The following is a 14732-nucleotide window of genomic DNA, read 5'->3' as shown; positions in this document are numbered from 1 at the left end:
GGATATTGGTAAGGCGACTAGAATGTAGACTCAAATAGTTTCCAGTCCTGACCCAATAATGACCCCAGCCTCTAATTAACATTAATTTAGACCAAAGCCACTGATCCTTCCCACTGAATAGTGGTATTTCATTTAGCAAAGGTATAACAGCAGTATAGTGTAATTATAACATCAACACCTCCTTCTCCACTGCTTTAAAATAACAAAACAATTAAACATTGTATAGAGACAACCACCAATATTTTATTGTAACTCATACATTAGTAACTGTTGTTTAGTTTTCATCGATCACTGTTAACATTCTTTTTCCTTTAATTTTTGAGAACATATCCCTCTAATTTTAAGTCAGTTTTAATTGAGAGACTGAGTATGCCCTTTTCTTAAATCTGTGATACAGGATACTGCAAATATACCTTTGGACAGAATTGCAATGTCCTAGATCCCTCACTGTGAGAGAAATCAGGGACCCTGATGTTACAACTCCTATTACATACCACAACCATGAGAGGCATCCATCAATTTGTTAGTAGTCTATATATCTCTATCAATGTCCTTCGGTAATTGCTATTGAAGTTACTCATATATTTACACCCCTCAAATGTGAATATGGATATGATGTATGGTAATGGCTCACTGAGGATGACCATTTTCTGAATGAACATTGCTATGGTCATATAAAAATAAAACCAAATTTGTTAAGTACTCATTTTTCTACAATTCAAGACCTCACGATGAAAAAATTGATAGCCAGGTTGCTTCACACAGCTAGAGAATGATGAACCTGGGACTACAAACTTACCAATTTCACTTTAATCCATGTATGTGTCATTTAATCAAACCACTCCTCAGAGGGCAAGGGGGGAAATATAAAAATGGTCCACTAAATCACGCTTTTAATATAGCTGAGCAAACACCCAAACCCAAGGTCAATCACATATTATGCATAAACACATAAAGATCATATTGATGTGACAAAAGGAAACCAAAATCAAAACAAGGAAGTATTGATGTATGTGGATCCCTTTCTAGGACATGCTGGGAAGTAATCCTTTCTGATGGCCGAACTGTTCCCTTGCTGTTCATCCTACTCCTTCAAGTGTTAATGGTACACAGAACTGGAATTCATTACGAAAATGTTGTTTGAAGATTATTATCTGAAGAGAGCATTCATACTATGCTACAGGGGGTGTGGAGTGGGGGCTGCAATTTTGTTTCCTTACAGTTGGCTATATCTCTTTATAGTTAAAACCTTAGATGAACAGGACTGTCTTTCTTTTCAATGGACACACAGCAGATGAAAACTCCACTTCCTAAACCACCGAAAACACCAATCTTTTGAAGGCACCCAACTGTCCAACTGATTTTGTGGTTGGCACATGTTCCCTGTCCTATTACATAAGGCATGATTCCCTTAAATTTCCCCACTTAGTCATCCACCCTCTAGCTAATAGGAGCTTACTGTCTTCAGATGCACTGTGGGTAGAGGGAGACTCTGCTGTTAAATCCTTTCAGGTCTCACAGGGTCCAGTCAAGAATAGCAGGTCCTTTGGATGTTTTCAGGGTTGCAAGAACTTATATACTGTAGTCCAAGCTATTGTCCTATCACTTAACATTCTAGATGATTTGAATTCTTCAATCCATAGTCAATCTCAGTGGTATTTCTATTCTTCTCTATACTACTCTGATTTCTTTTCAAATTTCTAAGGAGATTCTTTTTTATCTTTTCTCACCCCATATTTCCTTAGCAGCTGGCATGAATGTAGCATCAGGCTTCCTTATCCTCTGGCTTCTATCAATCAGAGTGTGGTCTACTAGAGATATCTAATGATGGAGTGGATGAAGAGGGAATAGTAAAACTTGGCCACAAGGGGGAGGGAACTGCCTTATCTTTTTTATAATCATCACATGGGTTGTCTGCATCCCTGATTCATCACCATGGCTACCAGACTGCAGGCATTTCCATGCAGTTTCCTGTTCCAAAGAGTTGGTCATTTTCTCTCCCTTGTCCTTCCCTAATCTTTATTGTTTAGCCACATGACTTCCCACTCTTTGCAGAGTTCATTAAAAGAAATGTTTTTCAAAGCATCAAAATAAAACATGCTCTCCATTTCATGCCAGCCCCAGAAAGATGCAAACACATTTTTATTTTCTTTCTTGTGAGATTTCTTTCATTGGTGGAAAATTACTTTTGATATTTCATGATTTTTTTTTACATTAATTAGTTCAATGAAATTTAACTGAATGTCCAATACTTGTTTTCTGCATTATACTAAATATCAAGGAGACAAAGATGAATAAAGCATAGGCTTTGTGGTAGGGAAATTTTACCAAGTAGCAAAAATGATACATAAATGCTGTGATGATGTAATTTATTATTTCATCATCATCTCAGTTAAGATACTTTTTTTTTTGAGACAGAGTCTTATGAATTCTTGGCTCGCCTGGAACCCAGTAAGTAGTCAAGAATGACCTTGAACATCTGCTGCTCCTGCTTCTACCTCCTGGGATTATAGACATGTGTCACAATCCCCAGCACATGTGAACTTTAATACTTTTGAAAAGATCTGAATGTGTGGATTACATTAACACTAATAGCAAATGCTAAAACTTATTTTTATGTACACCCAGCACAGACAATTGTGCTATGTTCAAATGAATGGTTTGCTTAAGTTATCAATAGATTTAATGAATAACATCTATATACCAGAAATGAGCTACAACAAGAAATATGAAGAAATGGTTGACTTCAAGAAAGAGCTTAAAGTCGAATATATATCATTAAGCCAAAATTATTTCTACTTGTATTACCATTCTTTGCAGATAAGTTAGCATTCTGGCAAGTTTAAAAATTAAATGGGAAAATAGCATCTGTGTTCATCTTGGTAACCACCCTGCTTTCTTCTCAAGACATTGGAGGAGTGGATGAGATACTGATGCTTCATGATTTGTAAATAAAGCTTAGTACTTATGAACTGTGGGAAACAGATTGCCTGAGCAACTGCACTTGGAATCATGATGGAAACTCCTTGGAGATACAGATAAGAGTATAGTGATAAATGGGCATTTTAGACTGCCTGGCATCACCAGCAGTTGCTGTGGGCTTTACATGAGAACTTCTAAGATGAGTCCCTCCCCAGGCAACTGACCTTACCAGCGTCTTAGATGTGAAACAGGAACCAAGATCAATTCTGCCATACCTTGCTGCGAACAACTATATAATACAAGGAACAAACCAATATTTTCAGTGATCTGTGTCATCAGTCATCAGCAGTGATTACACAGGCATTATATGAGTTATTTTTCATATCTTTAGGACAAAATATCTGACAAGGAGCAAGCAACTAAGAATCAAGAGGTTCATTTGGCTTCTGGTTTGAGTGACTAAAGTTTGTTGTGGAGGGAAGGCATGGCTGCAGGTAGCTCTCTGGGATTAAGAATGTGAGACAGCAGTTTACTCCTCTATGAGTGGCGCAGAAAGCAGGGACAACACAAGAAGGTGGGACAGGCAATAATCCTTAGGTCCTATCCCCTCGTTGATCACCTCTTATAGTTAGTCTTTATCTTCTAAATGCCTCACAACCTTTGAAAACAGTACCACAGGGTGAGCACCAAGTACTCGACTTCTGAAATTTGGGGGATACTTCACATCCACACCTAACAGGAATTCTTCTTAAATAATGGCAAAGATCGAGACCTCAGAGAATTTGTTACCTCTGAACAGAGCCCATGGTGGCTTTGTTCTTACACAGAGGTTAACTGAGGCTATTTTCTGGTTTTTCTAAACAATGTCAATGAAGATAATGTCTACTGTCACATTTAGGATATTTCATTAGAATATTAGAACATTTCATTTCCTAATGTGCTATATTTATCATTTTTACATGAAATTTAGAGTGTTAACACATAAATATTTGATATTTCCAATCAACTACTCAGGGATTATAAATCGTATTGTCTAACCACACATTCACAGTGGCTATGACAGACATATGGCGGATAGTGGCCCATAGATGAATAAAATCTGCTCCTTACAAATGCTGTGAACATGGCCTGTCGTCAACCACATAATCTGGTGAGAGCATAGACACACAGACATGAAGCACCATCACCTTACAACTTCGTAATTACCGATTGGCTTAATTTTGCCCTCTTGTAACTTTTTCTGATGGCTCCTCAGTTGACTCTTCATTCTATTTTGCATCCCAAGGTTGTTTCACAGCCACCTTGATCATTAGAACAAAAGAAAGACTGGGCTTGAGAAGATAGTGCTGTGTTGAAGAGTGTGTATTGTTCTTGTTGAGGACGTAAGTTTTCTATCCATCACTTCGATGGCTCGCAGAGACCTGAAACTTCACCTCCAAGGTATCTGATACCCTTTTCTGTCCCAACCCCCTAAGTACACCCTCACATGTGCCTCACCATGCAGATACACCCAGACAAACACATAATTAACAATACAGTATGTCTTAAAATTTCATATCAGAAATATATCCTCTAGTGATGCGCAGCCACAAAAATACATGGTGTTAGTTCAACAAATATAACTCCAGAAGCCTTGTGTGTACCTGGCATTGATTGTGGTTGATTCGCTACCTCAGTGTCATTGTAGCCTACAGGCTTTTGTGACTAGTGTCAAAGGAAAAACAAGAAATGTCAGCTCTGATTAATATAACTCACTTCAGTTTAGCAAAAATGGTGCCCTGCAGATTTGTAAGAGTTAGTTCACATTCATCCAATGATCATGGTTTTGAAATTACAAATCTGACTCAAAGTGTTGACTTTAGAATTAGTCTCTCTCTAGCAAGCAGAATATGTGATATGTGCCTTTCCTATTTACAAGTGTACATATATATATATATATGTACATATGTATATATATAATTTAAAGACATGATAATTTGTAGTAATAAACACATAGAGCTAAAACTTTTTATAGGAAATAAAAAACAAGCTGACAGAATAAAATATTTCCAAAAAATTAATGAGACAAAATACACAGAATGGGTGATTTTTAAAAAATCACAAATGGAAAAGGCCATAACTTGTCTAATCTCTGCACAAAGGAAAAGGCCAAGGATACTCTTGTCAAATAAAGTCTGAGCATAATGATTTCAGCAATAAATATCTACAAGCTGCTCTCAAGTTAATAGAAAGAGAAGAAAATAATTAAGCCAATAAAATGAGATCAGAATCCTGTATCTTATGACACATTGATCTGTGAGATACTAATGCAGGCCTCCTTACAGTCAGAAGGAAGATATTCTCCCTGAACATTCAGTCTGGAGTGAAAACCCAAGGTAGTAAATTAAGACACAACACATGCTTCATTAAAATGTTTAATAACCGGGAAAGAAACAGACATACAACACAATAAAGCACAACACAATAAAACTTTTAAAAAGTATCTTGTGAACATTTTTTTCCTTCTTAACTAGAGCCTACAGGATCCTCACTGAATACAAGCATTTTGTATGTATGTGTGGTAAAGCCTCCCCACCTCCTACCATGGAAGACAGGGCCCAGCGTGAGAGACAGGAGGGATATAGTCAGGCATAAGTAATAAATAAATAAATAAATAAATAAATAAATAAATAATGTCCTTCAAAGGCTTGCTTCTGCTGACCTTCCTCTGTCAATCACATCCAATTTTCTACAGCTTCATCATATCCTAATCCATTCAAATAAGAATCCTTGAGAGCATAGACTCTTTATTAGGGATTATCTCTGAGGTCAGATGACCTTTCCAAAGCCACATTTCTTGACATTGTCCTTACGGACAAAATCTTTGGGCAAATATTTCAAAATCAAACCCCACAAATGACCCAACCATTTTCACCGATTTCTGGGAGATATATGTGTACAGGGACATGACCCCAACAATGGCTAATCTAAGTCTTTTGAAAATCCTCTACTCCCAAAGAATGTTTCAAATTTTACTTAAAACTTAATACACAATGATGACATTTATGAGAAAAGAAAAAACAGACACAATTATGTCAAATGAAATTGACATCAGAGCCAAACTGATAAGCAACATGATGCTTATCAGGAGTAGTTAGGTCTTATTTAGGAGAATAAAGATGCAGTATCTAATTTTATTGTGTTAAAATAAACAATTCCAAGGAGAGCTCTTTGGTAGGGGATGCACTTGGTCCTGTGGAAGCTTGATGTGCCAGAGAAGGAGGATGCTAGAGTGGTGAGGTGGGTGGGTGGGTGAGCACCTGCTTAGAGGTGAAGAGGAGGGGGATGGAGTGGGGGGGGTCTCATGGAGGGAGCACCTGCTTAGAGGTGAAGAGGAGGGGGATGGAGTGGGGGGACTCATGGAGGGAGGACTGGGAAGGGGACCATATTTGAAATGTAAATAAATAAAATAGTTGATAAAAAAAGAGCTATTGGCGTTTTACTTGCATAGTTATAAAATGATGCTTTTTGGTCAATTCAATATAAAAGAATGAGAGCTGAATATCCACAGAGACAGAGAGTGAGAGAGACTCAGAGACAGAGAGACGCCGAGACACATGCATTGCACACAGAGAGAGACACAGTACACAACACACAAACACCCTCGTGTGGAGGAGGGGTAATCTACTGTTTGTTTTTTTGAATGATAACTGATTAATCTTTGGAGAGAATCAGACACATTATGTTTCTAAGTAAGGAATGCATCCCATTAAATGTGAGTAGTTAATTTTAAAACCACAGATGAGTAGATAAGAAAGTCTTATGAGATCTGTGCATTTCATGAAATTATTAAGTCACTGCCCCGCTTTTCTTTCTCTGAGAAAGGATTTCAGTGCCATTTTATATACTCAAGGATGGCCTGATGCTTCTCTATTGGTTTTCATGTGTTTGTAACGTTTCCTGGGACCTGAAACCTTTTTCAGATGTTACTCTCCATGTCATCTTTGTTGGTCCTTAAGTAGGGACTAGGTAGGTGATCTCCGTGTGTATTAGACAATACAGTACAGCATTTTATTTTGTCTGCAAGTCACTTAAAATGTGGGCATATAGCTAGACTCCAAGGAGAAAAGTAGACAAGGCTATATTTACTTTCTAACCAACTACATCTAGCCTCTAAATCTCATTGCTCTATCTCACAAGAGAGTCAATTTTAAAGCAGAAAACGTAATTACTAAACGTGCCGGACTTCAGCTCTTGCTATTTTTAATAGATGCTACTATTTTCACTTCCCATCTATTCCAAAATCTTGAGCTGCCACATAGCCAACCAGATGCTACGTCCTTCTCTAACTCTTTCAAGGAAATCCCTTGTGTGGTAACAAGGGGCAAGATGCTGACCTGCTCCATTCACATTGCTCGCTCCAGCACTGAAACTAGATGCAGTTCAAGTCTTGTTTACACAGGCATAGCTTGTCTTTCTCCAAGCTCTCAGTTTGAAGGCAGTGGCAGCATTCACATGTGCTGCTATACATACAGCAAGAAGCTGCTAAGCATTGCTGACTAGGATGTGACTCAATACTGCCCATCAGGGCGTGCATCTTGTAGAGAAGAGAAGCATCCTCACACTGATACAGCTTCTGAGAAACTCAGATGTATTCTTAAGCTATCCCCAGAAGGGAAGACCAACGGTGTATTTATGAAGAAGCCTGCAAGCTTTCTTGAAGTGAGTAATTTATCTATGTTTCAAACCAGAGGCTCGTAATAGTCTCAAGGCTGGCTATGATAAAATGTCAGAACCATGATGTGAGAAATTTATATGTACAAGTAAGCAAGGCCATCACTCTGGAAAGATGTCATTTGACTTTTGATGACCTTCCAACTAGAACATTTTTCTGACCTACATTCTCTGTTTTATCGCTCCATTTTCTCCTCCACCTGTCTAGAGGCTGATTTGTTCATTTATATGTGTCAGGAAATATGTATGGGAGTGATATCTCCTCTATTTTAGACATTAATAAAGTTAGAAGAAACTTGCTTCCGTCAGTCGAATAGCCCTGTTAACAACATTTAAAAATTAACTCGGATTATCTGGTAACTGTTATAAGCAGTAACTATCTTAACTTTAGCATGAAGGAGGCCAAGACCTTTGTCACATGACCAGTTCTGCACTTAGGGTGGGCAGGGACAAGGTATGGACAGTCAGTCTCTGTGAGCATCAGAGAGCAGGCTGGATGCAGATCATGAAAGTGAGATCAGCCATCTGGCTGCCTCAGTGATATTGGTGTGCCAAAATTATGAGCCAGGACACATAGCAAATGAGAATGGGAATAACATTGTGAGAAAAGCAAAGGGACTGTAGACTATTGATTATAGTGAGAACAAGAGGGAATGAATTAAGCCAGTATAAAGGTACAAGGAAACAGCTAAAAAAAACCCACTTAGGATATTAACAATGTTTTTCTTAGAGCAAACACTTGTTTAGTATACAAAATAACATGTGCGTTTAAGACTTCTAAGAACAGTAACTCTCCTTTTATAATATTTTTGAAATTATAATGTAATGACATTATTTCCCCTTTTCCTATTCTCCTTCCAAATCTCCGGTGTTTTGTATCAAGCTCAGGTTTTCTTTTTCTTAAGCTGTTGTTACATGCATATGAATACACACACACACACACACACACACACACACATACACACACATGCACATGCACATACACACATACTCACCCCAGATAAGGAGTCCATAACAAAGCATGAACTCCACAAACACCTACTTGATGAACCAATGATTTTTCTTCTGAATGGCTACAGGAATATGGATGACAGGTTACTTAGAGGAACAGAAATGACTCAAAGACAGCTGCCTCAGGAAGCTCACCCCAGCAAAGATTCATGAAAGCCCAGTTCATGAAAATTGGAAACATGAAGCACTATGCCCACTTGCAGACAGCTCAACAGGATGGAGAGTGACTTTTTCATGTAGCTCAGTTGGTCAGAGCCTCTTGACAGGCAGCTTGGCTTATTTAGGCTTCTCCTTAGCTTGGCTTCTCTGTGACTCTTTTTGCAGTTTGGTTAACTGAGAATGACTCCCAGAAATCTTTAAGAGAAGGAGGGATCTAATGAGTCCAGTCAGTTTCAGGAACTTCCTGAAGCTATTTTGACTTGTTTACTTTCTGTATTCATGTGCTTCCTTCCAGAATAAAATGTTTTATTCTTGTAGGAGACTACTACTGAACAGGAAGAGAGTAAACTTGCTTCAAAAATTCATAATTTGGACTTAGATGATTGCAACAGATGTAGACATTCAATGCCAAACTGTGGAATAAAAGGTAGTCAGCTTATCAAGCAGTAAAGAAAAATGGTTTATCTCCAGAAGTAATATGTCTCAATTATATTCACAGACTTGAAGGTGCTATGGCTGAAAAGAAGTGGAACTGTGTAGGTTCCAAAATGTCTATACATCTGAGACATCCATATGACTAAAACAAAGAATTTTATCCTTACACAAAAAGAAATAAGGCACAGAGTAACAAGAAAGACTAGGGGATTCACAAGAAGTTCTACTCATTAGCTCATTGATGTCCAGTTTTCAGTTAGAATTTATGTTAAGCCCACCTATAACATTTGTTCAAACTATATTCAACATATTCAACATATATTCAACATATGTTCCACTATATTTCGATCAGGTAGAACAGACTTTCATTTCTTAGATCCTCAGCAGTTTGTTGGCTTAGATATTAGAGTAACATTTGCATCTGGTTTATATTATTTTAAGATATATCTCCAAGTAGGAAAAGTAGTCGTGTGAAGAAGAGCAGCACATTACAGAACCAAACTACATTTCATCCCTGGTCCTCAAAGAATCTATCCATCTCAGAATATAAATAAATTTAGTTCAACTTTTAAAATCCTTTTAGACTTGGTTGTTGCATTTGTTTTCAAAATCCTAAGTCCAGAATCTTTAGAGGCTTGAGGCAATTTCTTATTTCTGAGACTCTGTAAAATCCAAAACAAAGTTTCATTCTTGTAATATATGATATCAACAAATAAATGTGTCCACTCCAAAGGAGAGATACAGAGGATCAGCAAATAAAGATTAGAACAATGAACAACCTTCTAGGCAGGATAAGCAGTGAACAGTATGTCTTTCTGTTCAGCATCTCAGGCTTGTGGAAGTGTGAAGTGAGTTTCTGAGAGCTGGAAGACTGGCATGCTTGCTTGGCATTGCTGCCTGTTGAACAAGTGAAGTAGCTCTTGGGTCTGCTCATTGATGTCTGCTGCTTTCCCCAGCAAACATCTTCTATCTCCACTTGTGGTGGTTTGATTTGAATGATAATGCTCCCCTATAGTCCCATTTGTTTGAATGCTTAATCTAGAGTTGGTGAAATTACTTTAGGTACGATTAGGAGCTGTGTTCTTCGTGGAGGTATATGGTATACATATGGGGGGTTGTGGTTCTGCATCCTTTGATTCCTACCTGTCAGGGTATCTAGACACTGTCACACACCAGGCTGGAAGGATAAAGTGGAGTTCGTAACAGGATGGAGTTCTGGAGATGGTTTGACTGCAAGTGAATTCCAAGGGCAAAAGGGTGGCAGAAGGCCCTCCCTGAGATCTTAGTGTTATAGCTCTTCTATGCAAAGGCTTTCACTGGTGTTCATTGAAATAGCTCCCTTGGACAATCTTAGCTTGTATGCATTCCTTTATTCAGGGTGGACTTATTCACATACACTATATTGGGGTGAATCTAGGATTATATAATTTTGGGAAGAGGGTCTACTTTCAGTAGCATACCAGGTAGAACTAGAATTGTGATATTTCCCAAGGATTACAATTTGGATCTGTAATGTCCCCATAGGTGTTTGAACATTTGATCTCTAACTAGTTGTCTGTTGTTTCAAGTCCTTTGGGTATTAGAGCCAAACCAGAGAGAATGGATGTCTGGGAAGCATGTCTTGAAATTTAGTCTGGCCATACTTCTTGTCTAATCCTTGCTTCCTGATCTACCTACATGTGAGCCTAGCATTCTCACGTCCTTGATGACATAGCCAATATCTATTCCTGTACTGGCTGGTTTTATGCGTCAACTTGACACAGGCTGGAGTTATCACAGAGAAGGGAATTTCAGTTGGGGAGGTGCCTCCATGAGGTCCAGCTGTGGGACACTTTCTCAATTAGTGATCAAGGGGGTAGGACCCCTTGTGGGTGGTGCCATCCCTGGGCTGGAAGTCTTGGGTTCTATAAGAGAGCAGGCTGAGCAAGCCAGGAGAGGCAAGCCAGTAAGGAACATCCCTCCATGGCCTCTGCATCAGCTCCTGCTTCCTGACCTGCTTGAGTTCCAGTCCTGACTTCCTTTGTGATAAACAGCCATGTGGAAGTAAGCTGAATAAACCCTTTCCTCCCAAACTTGCTTCATGGTCATGATATTTGTGCAGGAATAAAAACCCTGACTAAGACAATACCCATGGCCAAGAATTCCAGGACTGTCCCCTGAAACCATGACATAGAACAAACTTCTCATTTCTTACGTTGCTTCTCATTATGTCACTGTGACAAGAAATGCTACTATTCTATGAAGCCCTTCAGTCCCTGATTGATATTATTTTTCAACACCTATCACCATGACATTCCACAAAAAACCTAAAACATGAAAAGGAGGGGAGTCCAGCCAGGCAAATCCCTTCGAGAAACACTTTATACGCTGATAGTGAGGATATGTTACATCCATAAACTAGGAAACAAATGAACAAGTGACTAAGAAAGGCTGCTACAGTTTTCCATTGTGGCATTTGGAGTGAAAACCTAGATGGTCCGAGTTCCATGTCTCTTATTCTGGCCTCTCCTGAAGAAAATGCTTGTTGAAATTTACCAACTAAATCTCAACAGCTCTTGTCACTCAAGTAGCTTTTTCCATTTCCAACTGATTCTCGGAACCAGGGGATTATCATGCAGACGGACTTGTTTGGTGAAGACTAAATGTGTTTTCTTTTTAGAAGCTCTCCCTGGGGGATTTCCGGAGCACCAAGTGTAATGCAAAGTGTAAATGAGCTGTTAGCATTCAGAGCTCTGCTCTGCCTCTGTTCTTTGCTACCAAGGTGTGCAATTAACCTCGCTATCCCCACTCAATTAAAGGAGGAAGGAGAAGAGGGGGATGAGAAAGAAGAGGAAGAGGAGGAGGGAGTATCACAAGAATATCAGACTCAAGAATATGCCACTCACTCTCTTGCGCTGATGACGTATGTCAGACAAAATTCTGGAGTGACGACTTATCAGTGAAAAGCACATATCGTTCCTGCAGAGTACCAGATTTTGTTCCCTAGCAGCCAAATCAGGGTGATCATAATCACCTATAACTCTGGCTCAAGGGAATCTGATATCCTCTTCCGGTTTCCACACACACCTGCCCCTATAAACATAAGTGCCCTTCCCTTACACTAGATACAATAAAAATAAAGCAAATCTTTTAAAAAAAAATCATCAAAGACTACATTTAGAAAAGCTGCAACTCTTCTCACTTGGGTGTTTGCAAACATTCAAAAGTACCAATGTGAGGCTGGCGAGATGGCTCAGCGGGTAAGAGCACTGACTGCTCTTTGGAAGGTCCTGAGTTCGGATCCCAGCAACCACATGGTGGCTCACAACCACCCGTGATGAGATCTGACGCCCTCTTCTGGTGTGTCTGAAGACAGCTACAGTGTATTGCGCTGGAACGAGCGGAGCGAGCAGGCCAGAGCTGGGGGGCATGGTGCGGAGCAGAGGACCTGAGTTCAATTCCCAGCAGCCACATAATGGCTCACGGCCATCTGTACAGCTACAGTGTACTCATACACATAAAATAAATACATAAACCTTTAAAAAAAAAAGTACTGATGTGTCTACACTACAGAAAACTGTAAACGGCATCAATGAAGCAATTTTTCAAGACCATGTAGTTCCACTAAATCTTCATCCGTTTGAATCGACGACCCAGCCTAATGTAAAACCTTCGGTGCATCTTGTCTTGTGTGTTCCACATCTGATAAAGTGACATCCTGTAGAAGGGAAATGGCTGCTTTCACTCTAAGCCTAATACAAAGGTAAAGCTGTTTATACTGGTTAGCACACTAATGAATGGCATCGCCTTTTCTAAGCATCTGTTTAATACCTGGGATGTTTGCTTTACCTCATAAGACCCAAACTCCATCTACAGGCCCAATCCCATGTAGCTTGTTCCTTGCTACTATTACTAAACAGCGGAACTAAAATTAAATCTTAAGGGGAATGACTTTGGAGCAGCAGGCTTCCTTCCAGGGCACTGCCGCATTGCGGCCCAGAAGAACAGAATAATTAGAAAACGTGTAACTTGTCTGCAAAGAGCGAGATGAGTAAAACTTCAATGAAAGAAAGCAGAATGTGCCTCTGGTTTAGCTGGCAAGGCAAAAGGATAGAGTCATTCCTTAGAAAGGAACATGGGGAGACACAACCAGCATGAAGGGGCATTTGAATGGCTGTATAAAATGTGCTACCATAGAAGCTTCCTAAAATATATATAAATATGAAAGAAGTCTAAATGAAATCACCAAAACAAGGGAAGTAAAAGCCCCAACTAGACATTTTATACCACCATTTGAAAACTCATTATATCCAGTTGCGTCAATTTCCAAGTGGTTCTCATCGAAACACCCCAAAATAAAAAGACTCCTACCAAGGTTATTGGGTTTTCCTCTACAAACTTGATGGTAAACCCTTACATATCTCATCTTAACACTGAGAAGTTGATCTGGTCCGTAGAGGCTTTATCCCTACTGACTAGTGTTCATGGAACTGGAAGGTCCTCTTCATGCTGCGAGAGGACCAACGTCATAAACCCAGTCACAAACTGTGTGAAATAACATCACAGACCTTGTGGTAGCAACCAACCATTCTTTAGCTGGATGTGAGGCCCGTTCAATGGAATGGAATGCAGGCCCTAGCAAGGCTTGCTGGCTAAGAACCTGAGAACCAGGAGGACATAGACCTAGGTGGGATGAAATAGTATTGTTCTCCTAAAGGAACACAGCAATAAAATGGCTCTCAAGGACATTCTGTCATACCTATAAATCAATATGTCACTCAGTCTCCATCAGAGACGCTTCTTCTGGCCGTAGGAACTAACCCAGAGACCCACAGCTAAAACAGTATGCAAAGAGACTTTGGTACGCTCAGTTCCCAATGGCTCCCTCAAATCCTTGCTCAGGGAACTCTGTGGAAGAAGAGGTAGAGATATTGTAAGAAACAGTGAGGAACAAGAGACAACAAGGAAATGATGCCTTCTACACACGACAGGACCGATTCCCATATGAACTCACGGAGACCGTGACGACATACGTGTGGCCTGCAGGTGTTCAACCCGGAAGTGCTGAGAGGGGAAAGCAGAAGTGAAATTGACAGCCGCTAGCAGCAGAAAGTGTAGTTCCCACCAGTGGTGTCTCCTTAGGTAAAGTAGTCACACTTTTGAATATGCCCAAGACCAAAACAAAATGGAGAAAATGCTATTCTTAGGGACTTTTCGACTCATACTGCTTTTGCTTGGGAATTTTTTTAGTTGGTTTGTTTATACATCGTGGTTTCTAATTTTGTGTTTTTAAGGGTTTTGTTTGTTTCCTGTATCCTTTTTTAATTTTTTTCTTTCTTTTATTTTTAAAGAGAGACAGAAAGAGTATGGAGTTGGATGGGTAGGGAGGCGGGGAACTTCTGGGAGTAATTGGTGGAAGGGAAATCATGTTCAGAATATATTGTATGGGAAAAAAGGTTTCAATTTAAAAAAAATATAGTAAAACAGCCACCTCAAGAAAAAAAAAAAAAAAA

At 39.4% G+C, this 14732-nt stretch overlaps 1 long non-coding RNA gene across 3 annotated transcripts in view; it reads right to left on the bottom strand.

Moving 5' to 3' along the window:
• LOC116074917 overlaps positions 1-14732 on the bottom strand; it is a 59649-nt gene that overhangs the window by 18286 nt on the left and 26631 nt on the right. Inside the window, exon 1 of one of the 3 annotated variants that reach the window (XR_004112342.1) lies at positions 13591-13704. The exons of 1 other annotated variant lie outside the window; for it this stretch is intronic. This is a non-coding gene — a long non-coding RNA (uncharacterized LOC116074917). Of the gene's footprint in view, positions 1-3151; positions 3207-13590; positions 13705-14732 lie in introns of those variants that run through there. One more of the 3 variants, XR_004112343.1, reaches the window with a different exon arrangement.

This window comes from Mastomys coucha, unplaced genomic scaffold, assembly GCF_008632895.1.
Source record: "Mastomys coucha isolate ucsf_1 unplaced genomic scaffold, UCSF_Mcou_1 pScaffold3, whole genome shotgun sequence".
Lineage (NCBI taxonomy): Eukaryota > Metazoa > Chordata > Mammalia > Rodentia > Muridae > Mastomys > Mastomys coucha.
This window is presented reverse-complemented; position numbering and strand designations above follow the sequence as displayed.